General features: G+C 38.6%; 1 protein-coding gene and 1 pseudogene across 5 annotated transcripts in view; both read right to left on the bottom strand.

Annotated features, from left to right (window-relative positions):
• Window positions 1-2,558, bottom strand: part of LOC147488336 (uncharacterized) — a 30,656-nt gene extending 28,098 nt beyond the window's left edge. For all 4 annotated transcript variants that reach the window (XM_086570451.1, XM_086570453.1, XM_086570454.1 and 1 more), the window contains exons 1-2: window positions 1,965-2,558; window positions 34-143 (exon numbers count right to left, since the gene is read on the bottom strand). The gene's annotated coding sequence lies outside the window, so the exon portion shown is untranslated. The remainder of the gene's footprint in view (window positions 1-33; window positions 144-1,964) is intronic.
• LOC147488335 (pentatricopeptide repeat-containing protein At3g24000, mitochondrial-like) lies at window positions 67-11,389 on the bottom strand (annotated as a pseudogene). The gene is made up of 5 exons (XR_015202818.1): window positions 10,282-11,389; window positions 1,965-2,007; window positions 756-849; window positions 619-675; window positions 67-143 (listed from the first exon to the last, which is right to left on the bottom strand). The product of XR_015202818.1 is annotated as a pentatricopeptide repeat-containing protein At3g24000, mitochondrial-like (transcript).
• Between the last annotated feature and the right edge of the window lie 3,819 nt (window positions 11,390-15,208).

Below are 15,208 nucleotides of genomic sequence, written 5' to 3'. Positions count from 1 at the left end.
AAATTTCGAATTACACAGCAACGGAAAACTAACTTGATTTGTGCCAAAGAGCTAAACAATGCATCTTCATCCCTGACATAAGACTTCAACTTCCCTAGAAACTCTCCGCTTAGCCATACGAGTACCAAATCCTCCAATGGAACCTGCATTGCCAACAACAGTTTTAACGAATATATATTAGTGAATATATAAGCATTAGGATCTTACAACTTGAAAATGGGGGTCATCCCCTAATTGTCAGACATAAATTTTTTTTGTTTTATTGATACGTAAAAATTAATATATCAACATAACCATCCGATTGCATCAACACTTGAATTAGTAGCCAGCAGCTAATTCATCAAGACCAAAACCCCACCCCCAACACCTTGCAATTAGACAACACCCCCCCACACACACAATACCCCAAGAAATTATTACCAAAGCTCGTATTGCCAACTATACAATGTAATGGCCTAATGGGTTCATGTCATGCATCAATGACTGACCCCTGGTTGGAAGATCCCATGAAAGTGCATACCATGCAACATAGTGTTACCCTTAGCAAGGTACTCGAGTGCACCATACGCATTAATACAGCTCACAAGCAAGCAACACCAGCCCAACATTTGGCAATACAGCTCAAGAAGATTTTCCCTGAAGATTGGTAGAACCCGACGTCCACAAGATCACTACCTAAAAAGAAGGACTAATAAAAAATTCACATTACCATTGAAGGCATTGAGAGGGAAAACAGCTAAGACTTATGAACAAACCAGATGCTTGAGCCTTAATGAATCTCCTCTCTGCCAATAGTCTGAACATAGTTTCCATTTTCAATCTTGCAGAAGAGAACTCATCTCCCCCATACTAAATGAACAAAAGCGCAATCCACAGAAAAGGTTACTATCTACCACGCACAACATCCTCGCACTCTAGCTTCTCTAGCTCAAATGGCCTAAAGTCAGTGAAATTGCATGATTCCTTCAAAGATCACAACTATCATTTCCTTTAGTCACAAATTTTAAAACTTGCATTTTTCCCTAGTGCTACCAGCGGTCTGGAAATTAACCTATAAAGCTATTAATTGAATTGACAACAATCCATACAGTTTTAAGTTGAGAGGCACAACTTGTTGAGTAAAATTTTAATTTTAAAAATATTGCAGATTCAATTGACACAGGTCATATTCACACAATCAAACATCAAACGACTGTAGGAGGAAATACAACGCGCATGGCATCCATTTACATGATAAGGCAGAACAAGATATCACATTTGATGAAAGGTAACATCATGCCAATATTTTCAAGCCCTTAATTTTAATCATTCAGTAAATAGATTTTTTTTAGCTATTAGATTGAAAGAGTTTTATTTTAATCATTCAGCCTAGTTGGTACTTCATCAGTCAGATTTATGTACTTATTCATTAATCGTCTTGGTCGTAGGGCTGGTCATCGAGCTACTCATGTCGAGTATTAGGGTGCTCAAGCTCGGCTCATTTGATTCAAAATACTCAGTAACTAACTCAGCTACAATTCCATCTATCAAGTGAAGCTCATTTGATTCATTACCCTGAACTCTATTTATTGATTCCAAGTAATTCCACCACTCAGTTTGAATCCAGCAGTGCAATCAATATTTTCATTTATTAACCTGAGTAACAATTTTCCCAGATTCAAGCATTTTGTCATTAATCAGCCTGATTGGAACCAGCCTACTTTTCGGAAATAACGTAAAGATGTCGTTTTTTTATTCTTTGAAACATGAATAAATGCAGAATGTCGTAAATATTTTTAGTGCCACAAGATTCTATCTCTGTTTTAGTTCAGTTGATATAAACAGTAATTTATTGCGAATTATTTGATGACAGCAAACTTGTATACCAATTCACAACAAAAAAACACACTAAAACACATTAAAACTTGAATGCTAGAAAAAAAAATTAAAATGCTAAACTTATCTAAGAGAACGAAATTACTTACAGTAGCTGGCTCTAGCATACAGCCCAAAAGGTTGAAAAGATCCCTACAATGAAAGCAGTCAACAAAAGTCAAGAACTTCAGACGATTCTCATTATCGTGACACATTCACTACATAAGAAAAACCCTATACACATTGTGTAAGGTTGTATTTCAGTTTTCTTGCCGGATTGATTCGGAGAAACTTGTACAACATTGACTCTAATACTGGAAGTTTTCCGAATGTGACCCGTGGTTTTTCCTCCACCCAATTGGGGTGGTTTTCCTCCATAATTCAGAATTTGGCTCCTTACACCATTTTGGATCACCCAACCCTAACAAGTAACAACTAAAACTGTCTTTCTCCAATCTTGGGTTAGGTAACCTTTGCGTTTCTTTTATTATATCCTAGAAGATGGCAGTAAAATCTTCAACAAGGTTAATAAATCCAGGATTTTAAGATTGAAATTCTGGTTTGGAGAATTTGTTGAAGGTCTGAATGCATAGTAAATGGTCTTAGAGTTCAAACATTCTCTAGTTCTCTACCTTTCAATGATTGTTTGAAGAATTTAACATGTTTAAGGTTTGCGGTTCAATTGCACTACGTTTATTGGGAAAAACGACCTCAGAGATGTGGGACCTAAAACGATCAGTTGAGACCATTGAACAAGTTTCTTCTGCCAAACTTGACTTCCTACTTCTTCCTTTGTCCTCAGTTCCTCACTTTGTTGTTGTATTCTTGTATACACTAGTATAGTACCAAAAAAAGTGACCAGGGGAACCTAACACTTGGATTAAAAATAAAGTGAACTTCCTCACACAAGATAAAAGGTAGTTAATAAATTATCAGATATCTCATTTGATCGTCAAAACTTAGAATCGCAAGCAAAATCATCTTGAAGAGAATGACATAGAGGATATGTTGCTGAGGAGCATATAAAAGTGAGTAAACAATAATGTGAAAAAAAAAAAACACAGTAGAAAAGTAATACATACCCAAGAATCCAAATGATCAAACGGGTGGGGAAGATCCTTTGAAAAAAATAGACATAACTAGCCTGCTTTGAAAAATCCCTTATACATACATACTACTCTCCTAAAACTTTTCTCCTCTCTGTTCTTCTTCTGTTAAATTATGATAAACATAAACACACCCTAAATGAGAGAGAGCACAAACCCAAGATCAGAAATTGCACGGTCATAAGCACCAATAATATAAGATGACTATGCTTGGGGCTGATCATGCAAAGAGAAAAAGAAAAAAAAAATCACGTGTGTTTACTTGCAAAAAAAAAATCACCAATGGGACCTTGTGTTTATCTTCAAATTTAAGAGAACAATTAAATGGGAAAGCCTCTATATTGGCCTATAATTATCCTTAAAAATCCCTTATGGGAGGATATCAAACTTGCAGACTTGATGTGCATACTCCATCAGATAGAAGAATTTAACTTTTCATCAGTACTCCTCGTATAAACTTCTGACCTCCACTAACCACAATGCACCTACTCAAAGGTACACTTAGAACATCCTCCAAAGTTTCGGAAGAAAAGATCCTTAGGTTCATGAGTTACGGCAGAATAGAGAAACACTGCCTCACTAAATCTAGCTTTGTTTTGCCACCTTGTTTTCAAGACAACAAAGCATACGAAATAGCAATGCCAATGAAACACTGATTCTTCAAATCCTGGGCATTTTAACGTAGACCACTTTTCTGTAACCTATGATCTGACCTGCCTGTCCAAAAGAAAGTTCGTGCATCAGGTACATTACAAGTCCCCCCTGAGAATGACTGATCAATAGAAAGAAGATGTAGCGTTCAGCAAACCATCACCACTCACTGAGGTCTCTTAATATAGCTACTAGAACTACCAATAATCTCCACGTGAGCAATACCCATCATTAAAATGATGGAGGCGATTGGGGTCTCTCAGTACAATCTCCCTCTCCATCACCTTTGACACGAACTTGAATGCCGAGTGGACATGACAATCGCCGCACATCCTTATATTCTTTTTGTTATTTGAATAGTTGATCTAGGGGATAGGCGATGTGTTTCGACCAAATATGATCAAAACACTAAGTGGTGACGAAAAAGATGAAGAACGTAGAAAAGTAGTGAAAAGTGGTGGTGATCGAAAGAATGATGAGACTGTACCTTTTAGTTGCCTCCGTACCCAAATTATCGATGGGATCAAGTCTCAAGAACGTAATTCTGTATGAAAAATAGTTTGGTATTTATATAGGTAGAGTAAAGACTCCGTGTAGCTTAAGTATTCTTATAGCTTAAGTAATTGTAATTAAATATAACTCTCAACTGACAATTATCTCTTTGATAAGAAACGAATATGGATATAAATTAATGTACGCTAGTGGCAAGCCATGTGGCTAAAGTTCAGCCTTAGACACATGAGTTAATGGGCCTGTACATTGATCCATGATATTTGCAAATTGGGCTTTAGCCTTGTCGATTAAACAATAAAATGGAGACCCCTACTAATGGACGTTGCCACGTAGGTGGGGGTCGAAACACCGCCCCCTCTTTGGCATGTGAACAAAGTTCATATGGCAAAAAAGAGAAGAAAAATAAAGGAAAAAATAGAATAAGAAAATAGTGAGTGGAATGTATAACAAAATGTCATGTGAATGTAAATGAAAGAAAAATGGATTGTCGGGAAAAATTCATGAATTATTGTGAACGAAATAATGTCAAACTAACTTATATGGGATGCAATGTAGTTAAATGGAAGATGGCTGAAGTGAGAATTATGAAAGATGGCTAAAGTGAGAATTGAAATGGGTGGCACAGAAAAAATTGCAAAAGAAATTGATGGCAAAAACTGTACCGAAATAATTACGTAATAATAATAAAATTGATTTTGATGACTCATGCCAGTGGGAGATTTATATTAGGATTAGACAGTTAAAATTAAATGTAAAAGCAGTTTAGTAATAATAGGAAGAAAAAGAAGTTAAATATGAATTGGATTCGAAGGTGAAGACTTTAGCGACTAAAACTTAATGCCAACTTCGGATTAGAGAAGAATTCGGATTAGATAAGAATCCAACCAGCAATGGAAAACTAGATCTAAAAAATATTATGTAAGTTCTGGCTAAGCTCCAAATGGCTAAGCGATTCCAACGATGATTCTATACCGCATATCCCAATCCAGGAAATGACATTGACTCTCATCAAACAGAACTTGGTCAAGGCTCCCATTAGGCAAGTACTCATAAACAAATAGCTTCTCATCGTTTTCGAAACAAAAGCCCAACAACCGTACTAGATTCCTGTGTAGAAGTTCAGCAACCAACACTACTTCAGTTTTTAGCTCTTAAAGTCCTTGCCCTGAAGTCTTAGAAAGCTTTTTCACTGCAACTTGTTTCCATCAAATAGCTAAGCCTTGTAAACCGATCCAAAACCCCCTTCACCAAGTTTAAGTGATTTAGAGAAATTATTCGTGGCAGCTCTAAGTGCACAATTCTATAGCTTGCTGCTCTGTTTGGATATAAAACAAGATATTAAAAAGCAGGGTTGTGTGTATCGAAAGACAAAACTCCTGGACACAGTGGGTTACAGCAAAAGTGATCCATGAATGAACGTGACTGGTAGATATTGGTGTAAAATCGACCGGGATATATAGCTGAAACCTTCGTAACGCTGATCCGTCATGACGAGCAACGAAACTATTTTGCTTAGAACTGCTTCTGGCAAATTGCTTATCCTGTCAATATTCTTCTTACTCTTTCCTCGTTTTTTCCTCTTCATGTTTTCTTCGTAGTAGTAGTAGTTTCAAACTTTTAATGTTGGTTACTCTTCCCTAGCTCAGATCATCTGCCAAGGCCCAAGGAGATGTAAATCCTTTATACCGGTTTTTAAAGTACGAAATTTTTCCATGCTATTATCGAAAGTACTGAATTTGCATTTAATCATGGTTGGACCTCCCTCTGGATAGAATCTGACTCGCAAGCAGCTATCGAAGCTTTTGCATCAGGTGATACTCTTTGGAGCTTCAAAGTCAAATCGGGATATCGCAAGGATAGACTAGTGAAAGTGATCTTAGTTGGAGTATGGAAAAGATATTTGGAGCGTATCAGCAAGCTTTTCTCCCATCATCGCCGGTGAAAGTTTTTTTTTTTTTTTTTTTTTGCCACAGGTAGAAACGACTGTATTATACGGGCGAAAGATATCGATGAAAAAGTCTATGAAGAAAAGATTTGAGCGGAAAGATCTCATTGCCTTACAAAAAAGAAAGAAGCTGGAGAAAATTTCCACTTAGAAAAGCCGTCGAAAAGTGTCACTTAGAAATATCGGCCAATGCCTTAGAACAAATAGTGAAGCTGGCGGAAAATTTCTGTCAGAAATGTTCACTCAGAAAGATCATCTCGTTGCCTTAGAAAAAATAATGAAATTGTCAGAAAGTTTCAATTCGCTCGGAAAGATTCGTTTAGAAAAAGCGGCTCAATGCCTTGTAAAAAATAATGAAACTATTGGAAAGGTTCAATTCGCTCGAAAAGATTTTCTCAAAAAATCAGCTCAATGCCTTACAAAAAATAATGAAGCTGTTGAAATTTTTTGCTCAGAAAATTTCTCGTAGAAAAGATCGGCACAATGCCTTGGAAAAAACTAATGGAGTTAACGAAAATTTTTGCTCGAAAAATTTCTCGTAGAAAGATTGGCACAATGCCTTAGAAAAAATAATGAAACTGGCGTAAAATATTTAACCGAAAACGCTAAGTGAAGCGAATGCAAATTTCGAATAAGAAAATAAAGATTTAATCAAAGCGACCGTAAGATAATTGACAGAGACAATTAATTAGGTAATTGTATGAATGTAACACTATAGAGCTAAAAAATTCTTTTGATGAAAAAAAAATAAAGTATAGGTTTGCTATTGAATATTGTTGTTGTATCAGATAACATACCTGCGGAAAACTGACACTGTTGTTGATTTATGTAGTTGAAATGAAATAGAACAAAACTCCCCCATGTAGAGAAAAGCGCCCCCAATGCTAACTTAACTTGGCAAAATTAGACTAAACGAGTGTAAAAACAGTCAAACTTAGACTGACGAAGTTAAACGTGGTAACTTGGGCGGAATTTGTCGTATCGATAGTAACGTACTAAGCGAGTGTAAAAACGTTCAAACTTAGACTAACAAAGGTAAACGTGGTAACTTCATCAGAGTTGTCGTAACAATAATAATGTACTAAGCGAGCGTAAAAACGTTCAAACTTAGACCGACGAAGCTAAATGTGGCAACTTCGTCAGATTTTGTCGTAGAGATAGTAACGAACTAAGCGAGCGTAAAAACGTTCAAACTTAGAATGACGAAGCTAAACGTGGTAACTTCGTCAGATTTTATCGGAGCGATAGTAACAAACTAAGCGAGCGTAAAAGCGTTCAAACTTAGACTGATGAAGCTAAACGTGGTAACGTCGTCAGATTTTATCGTAGCGATAGTCATGAACTAAACGAGCGTAAAAACGTTCAAACTTAGACTGACGAAGTTAAACGTGGTAACTTCGTCAGATTTTGTCGTAGCGATAGTAACGAACTAAGCGAACGTAAAAGCATTCAAACTTAGACTGACGAAGTTAAACATGGTAACTTTGTCAGATTTTGTCTTGGCGATAGTAACGAACTAAGCGAGCGTAAAAGCATTCAAACTTAGACTGACGAAGCTAAACGTGATAACTTCGTCAGATTTTGTCATTGCGATAATAACGAACTACGCGAGTGTAAAAACGTTCAAACTTAGACTGACGAAGTTAAATATGGTAACTTCGTCAGATTTTGTTGTAGTGATAATAAGATTGCGATAGAAACATAATTATACCATTGGAACTAACGAAGTGTCGTCCGTTTTTTCGTCTAAAGCATGGATCGGGGATTCCACTCACTTAGTAAAATAATCTGTTGCGACGAGCAAGAAACGAACACTACCAGGGGCAGTCAAAAATCAACCAACAATGTTAAAGCCCCATTTTGCAAATGACCAAAGTTTATGGATTGGACGACGCTTCATCGCGAGAAGTTTAACCCATATCATATATCATGTTTTTGACAAGGCACACACTTCTCGGACAAACGTTTAACATCATTTGGCATGTACGACCACCAATACCATTGGGTCATTGTTATGTAAGCGAGACTTCGCCCCCGAGAGTGGTGTTCATATAGTCCTTAATGAATTTCTTCGAGGCTTAGTAAATCGTTCGTTCTGCCCAAACAACGAAGGATAGGATTGAGACTTGTGCTGCTGCGATAGAGTTTTTGGTCATCAGGAATTCCGGAACATCATCAGCTGCATGATCTTCGTCAGTAGATACCGAGACATTATCAATGCCAAGCTCGTTGGAATCATCTGACAGCATAAGTGGTAAATCCAGTGTTGTCGTGGCAGCGACGACTTGATTTCCACAAATAAGTTGCGATAGAATCAGGATGTCTTACAGCATAATGTAGATACTGCACAATATTGATAGATGTAAAACTTCATGCAATTCGTTGAATTAAGTCAAAAAAAAAAACGAGCATTCTATCATCGCAAGCCGCATATTATCATTCAAAGTGGCTATCGACTAACTTAGAATAATCAATCGTAACTTAGTCGCCCCCAGTTGAAGAGTTGTGCACATACCGCAAATGACAATTTCGTATTCGGCCACATTATTTGAAACGTCAAAACCCAAACGTGTAGACCTCTCAATTATGTATTTATTCTACTTCAAGATAACAAAACTAAAATCGGAGGCAGACTTAGTATGCGAACCTTCGGTGTAAATCTAACAATCTGTTGATATAACCAATAAGTATTGTCAGTCATCACCCCCGGGAGGTAATGACAATTAGGTATCGACGTTTTCCTCATCGAATAATACATCCGACATAGAAATATCATCAATAAGAAAATCAACCATTAGCGAAACCAAAGTTTGTCTCTTTTTAACTATATGAGTGTCAGAAACAATGTTGTAAGCACTAAGGTAATTTTTTCATTCTGCGACTCGATTCGTAGACATTACGAAAAAACTTGCGCAACGGATATTGAATATAAACTTCGACTATTCCTTCCTGGAAATAAACTTAAGACGTCTAGCAGTATGAAACAAGGCCAATGCAATTTTCTCAATGCAAGAATGCCTCGATTCAGCTGATATAAGAGTCTTGATACCAAAGAATATAAGACGACTATCGACACTATGAAACGGTAATGGACAAATATAAATTGGATATGTTTCGCTGAGATTCGTGAAAAGTAACCATTGCGAAGTCCGTATGTATCGTCTTGAACTCATGGGTAACCATTGCGAACAGCGAGAATCTAATCACCACCACGTAAACGATCCCACATGCAACTATGTTGTTGGCGTGTGTTACATTGTGGTGTGACAGATACAACACCATTTTCGAGAACTCATGGATGACCGTACGTTGTGAACAACATGAATCTCATCCTCACCACGTAAACGATCCCACACGCTACGATGTCATTGGCGTGTGTTATGTTGTGATGCGATAGATTTCACATCATATTATCCATATCAAACGATGGAGAATCGTCAGAGGCAATAACTTTGCGCTGAATAATAATAATTTGGTTTATCGGTGGAACGGCAGTAAGGTCACATGCAACCTTTCGTTGGAAAAGTAGTTAGAAGGATTAGTCCGTTATCGCCAACTTGACCTTGAACATCATGTACGCGATGATCGACAGTAATTGTATCGGGAACTTGAGCTCTTCTAGTATTCGTCATAATTTTTGCAGAACGTGGTTATAGGTTCGATCCCCACAGACAGCGCCAATTATGTTTCGACTAAATATGATCAAAACACTAGGTGGTGACGAAAGAAATGAAGAACGTAGAAAAATAGTGAAAAGCAGTGGTGATCGAAAGAATGATGAGACTGTACCTTTCGGTTATCTACGTACCCAAATTATCGATGGGATCAAGTCTCAAGAACATAGTTCTATATGAAAAATAGTTTGGTATTTATATAGGTAGAGTAAAGACTCCTTGTAGCTCAAGTATTCTTGTAGCTTAAGTAATTGTAATTGAATATAACTCTCAACTGACAATTATCTCTTTGATAAGAAACGAATATGGACATAAATTAATGTACGTTAGTGGCAAGCCATGTGGCTAAGGTTTAGCCTTAGACACGAGTTAATGGGCCTGTACATTAATCCATGGTATTTGCAAATTGGGCTTTAGCCCTGTCGATTAAATGAATAAAATAGAGACCCCTACTAATTGATGTTTGCCACGTAGGTGGGGGTCGAAACAGGATGTATTAAAAAGCGCAAAAGCTAGAGCAAGCTTCTCGCTGTGGTACTGGAATTTCACTTCCTTCTCCTGCTGATCCTGGAACAAAAGCATATGACTTGTATCTGGAACATATCCAACTTCCTTGATCTTCTTAGTTCTTCTCCCACATCCCTCTTATCTCCTCTATTTGTGGGTGCTGATCATTGGCCACAAGCATATGAACTGCATTTGCAACCTCCATCCAACTACAAGCAGGTTCCTTCTTTAACTTGATATCTTTCATCATCTGTCTCGCTTCGGCAGCATCACTCCATCGACCAGCAGAGGCATACATGTTTGCGAGCAAAACAGGAAGGTCTGAATCGTGGGGGTCCAGCTCAAAAACACATTCAGCAGCAATGATTCCCAACTCCACATTTTCATGGATTCTGCAAGCACTAAGCAGAGCTCCCCACACAGCTGCATTGGTTTCAATTGGCATAGCTTTTATGAAACACTGAGCACGATCAAAAGCCCTGCACGTGGATCGATCTCTTATGTTTTCATCAACTCAAAATAGTACTGCCCTTCATTCAAGAGCCCACCATGGCTTCACACAGTAAAAACGCAAAGGAATGTTACCACATTTCGTTTGAATTCAAGCTTCATCTTCAAACAGATTTACAGCTTCCTTCGCAAGTCCGTGGTGGGCACACCAAGTATGGAATTCCAGGACACAACATCCTTCTTTTCCAACCTATCAAAAATTTTCTTTGCATCTTTAAAACTACCAGCTTTAGAATACATGTCAACGAGCGTGTTGCCAACAAAAGCAATAAGCATTAACCCAGCTTTTGTCATATGGGCATGAACCCATTTACCTTGCTCTACAGCTCCAATGCTAGCACAAGCACTATAAATACTGGAATAGGTGAAGTGTGTAGGTTTATACTCTCCACTTTGCATCTTCAGAAAAAGACTAAGAGCATCGACTGCTTCGTTCTTCCTTGCATGGCCAGCAATTAAAGCATTCCAAGATACTTCATTTTGCTTCCCATCCCATCAAAGACTAACTGAGCTTCCTTCATTTGCCCACGCCTGGCATACATGTCCAAAAGAGAACTCCCCACATAAACATTCCACTCATAACCATACTTGGAGCAAAACCCATGAAGTTGCCAATAGGGCCGGCTCATCCATGTAGCAAAATAAGCAACGGCTTAGGGCCCCGCAGCTCAAGGGGCCCCAATATATTCCAGTCCAGTCCACTATCCAGTCCACTATCGGTAAGAGGAAAAAAAAAAAAAACGTTTTTACATTGGAAAAAAAAAAAAAAAACGGTATACAGAGAACAGACCCTTCGTTTTCTCAAGCCTTCAAACTTCTCCACCATTTCGCCTCTTCAATTCTCAAGCAAAATAATGCACGCCTCCATAACTAATCAACGTTCTTCTTCATCTATTTATAAAACCAACAATACACTCTTACCTCTATCATCTTCTTTTTGTTTTCTTTGGTTTTATAATCCCTCATTCTTTCTGACTCTATATATTCTTCTTCTTCTCTCCATTTTCAAGAAAGATAAAAGAAAAGAAAATGTTGGTGTCTTTTTTTACTTTAATTGTTATATTCTAAATTCTAATTTAATTCTACTCAAACTCATTCTTTTCTTTTTTGGATAGTGGATAGTGGTTTTAGCAGGTATAATTGGACTAGTTGCTTACTTGCTTAGCCAAAGTGATTGTCGTGGTCTCGTAGATTGTCTACTTTTTTACCCTATACTTCAAACGCGACTTCGCCTATCAATTAAGCTTCGTCTCACGGTGATTGTTTCCATTTTATTTTATTTTTTGGTATGTTATGTGACTATGTGAGGACTTATTGCTTATTGCTTGCTGCTTGCATATTATTTTACTGTTTTGACATGAACCGAAAGTATAAATCCGTAATAAAAAACGTCAAGAAAAGAGAAAAGTAGATGAGGCGATTGAATCTTAAAGAGGGAGCTATTTTAAATTTATAAAAACTATAAACAAAGTGAATCGGTTAGTTTAAGTGATAATGTAGTAAATGAACAACCCGACCAACCAATAGAAGTGGATAATAATGAAAATATAGAACACATTGATATCGATCCTAATGTAAATTTTGCTCTAGTGTTTATGTTCAAGATAACATTGAAGAAAATCAAACAAATGAAATAAATGATAACTCAACAGAAGATTTGCTTGCTAGTATTGATGAGAACCTTAATGAACAATCCAACTCTTTAGTTCAAGATATTTATGACCCTAGACAATAGGGTAAAATTGATACAAAACTAAGAGATTTGTTAGTTAAGAAGGGTCCAATTAGAGTTAGTGACGTAGAATTTCCTATTGATATGAAGACAAAAAGAAAATTTTTAGCTAAATTTTATACCCAAGTAGCACCAAATGGAGAGAAGTTTGATAGAAATTGGTTAGTTTATTCAAAATATTGCAATAAGGTCTTTTGTTTTCATTTGCAAGTTATTTAACTCAAGTTGCACCCAATTTCAATTAAACGGTGAATGGGGTGATGATTGGCAAAATATTGGTACCAAACTTAAAAACATGAATTTTCTACCGGGTCACATTGATAATTTGACACTTTGGGATGAGTTAAGTTTAAAGATTAAACAACAAAACAACAATTGATAAGCATATCTGTTTCAAAGAAGATTTGCCAAAACACTGGAGTTGAGGGTTGTGAGTAATGTTTTTGGAGATGGTGAAGGAGATGGTGATTGGGGAAAGATGAGATTTGGACTTGGTTTTGAAGTTGCCTACGCACTCCAAAGATATTGCTTGGGATCAAGTCTCGATTAAGCGTAGTTCGGAAAAAATGACGAAGGTTGGATTTTATAGGTAGCATTGGTGATAGTTACTTCCTCGTTCTCCAATATTCCAATCGTGGGAAGAAGTTGGGCTGGCGGAGAAGCGGCCCAATCATGGGATGAAGTTGGAGAGTCGGGCGAGAACTGTCATTTCGTGGGATGAAGTCGAGAATGGCGGGGAGAACCTGTCGATTCTGGTGGGATGAAGTGGGAGAAGCTGGCGGGATGAACTGTGGCTGAGAATTTCGTGGGATGAAGTTGGAGAACTGGCGGGACATCCGTCACTCGTAGGATGAAGTTGAGAATCGGGGGAGAATCATACCTCGTGGGATGAAGTTGAGAACCGGTGGGAGAAATGTAAGTTCGTGGATTGAAGTTGAGAACTGGCGGGCGGGAGAACTGTCGGCTTCGTGGGATGGAGTTGAGAATCTGGCGGAGAACTGTCCGGTTCGTGGATTGAAGTTGGAGAGAACCGCGGGACATCCGCCGTACTCGTGGAATGAAGTTGTTTTCACCGGCGGGAACTGTCGGCTCGTGGGATGAAGTTGAGAACCTGGCGGGACATCTCGTCATTTCGTAGGATGAAGTTAGAGAATGGGGCGGAGAACTGTCACTTCGTGGGATGAAGTTGGAGAATCGGGCGGGAGAACTGCGGGGTTCGTGGATTGAAGTTGAGAATCTGGGGGAGAACGGGGCCGTGGAATAAAGCTTTCAGCATGGGCTTTTTCATAGATAAGCTCTGAGCATGGGCTCTGAGCGTGGGCTTGTTTATAGTTGGGCTCTGAGCGTGGGCTTGTTTATAGTTAAGCTCTGAGCGTGGGCTTGTTTATAGTTGGGCTCTGGGCGTGGGCTTGTTTATAGTTGGGCCACGGCGTGTGGGCTTGTTTATAGTTGGGCTCTGAGCGTGGGCTTGTTTATAGTTGGGCTCTGAGCGTGGGGTTGTTTATAGTTGGGCCCTGAGCGTGGGCTTGTTTATAGTTAAGCTATGAGCATGGGCTCTGAGCGTGGGCTTGTTTATAGTTGGGCTCTGAGCGTGGGCTTGTTTATAGTTGGGCCCTGAGCGTGGGCTTGTTTATAGTTAGACTCTGGCGTGGGTTTGTTTATAGTTGGGCTCGGCGTGGGGTTGTTTATAGTTGGGCCACAGGCGTGCGTGGGCTTGTTTATAGTTGGGCTCGAGCATGGGCTCTCGTGCGTGGCTTGTATTGAATTGGGCTTATATTGGGCCACATTTGTGGGGGCCGGAACATCGCCCTCTCTTTGTTACATGGGCAAAGCCTGTGTGGCAAAGATTTTTTTTTTTTTTTTTTTGTAAATTGTTATATTGATTGGTAAAATAGTAAATGGATAGTGGAAATTGAGGTGGACGAGTCTAATTGATCACATTGTACTTGTAGTCCTGTACAAAAATAATTTCAGAATTGAAGAAGGAAAACCGGGCCGAGTCAGGTTCGATTAATCACAATAAGTTGGTTCTGCAACATCGGATCCTAAACAACTAACCAAAGCATTCTCCATTTATTCCTCCCTTACAATGAAGCTTGTCATCGTGAGTGATAGAACAAAGATTGCTTGGATTTAAGGCAAAAATCTTCTAAACCTATTTACAAGCATGGAAGCAATCCAACGATTGTTGCACAAATGGAAATTTTGGTGTCGGTGTGACTCCAAGCGGCCGGGTTGTCAATGTATCTCGCCCTAGGCTTTCTTCAGCCGATGATTTCATAACGATACATCAATGAGCGATACACTATACTATCGATCGAGGGAAGATTCACTGCGATAGACATCACTCTTTGCGAAGTTTGCATGCGGACCCAACACAACCTCAAACCATATGAAGCCCGACTTCAAATTCCTCACTTTTTCTCCACATGCTCTTCATCCTTGATCACCAATTTAATAAAGCCTCAGCCACAATGATAAATAGCATAGGAGAGGCGGCATTTATGCACACTAGAATGGATGCTATTCCATCGGCTCCTCCGGTTCGAGGGTGGTGAAAAGGGCCAATACACCATAGCGAGATCGGATCAGGCCTGCTTTTTTTCAAAACCACGTGATTCAAACTTAAAATGTTTTGGACCTCCAACAGATTACGCTTTTGTGGTTGGGCTCGGCAATGCAACAATGCGAGCGGCATTGGGATCGGCAAATGCAA

Source organism: Coptis chinensis, chromosome 7, assembly GCF_015680905.1.
Source record: "Coptis chinensis isolate HL-2020 chromosome 7, ASM1568090v1, whole genome shotgun sequence".
Taxonomy (NCBI): domain Eukaryota; kingdom Viridiplantae; phylum Streptophyta; class Magnoliopsida; order Ranunculales; family Ranunculaceae; genus Coptis; species Coptis chinensis.
Note: the sequence above shows the minus strand (reverse complement) of the source record. Positions and strands in the feature narration are given on the sequence as shown.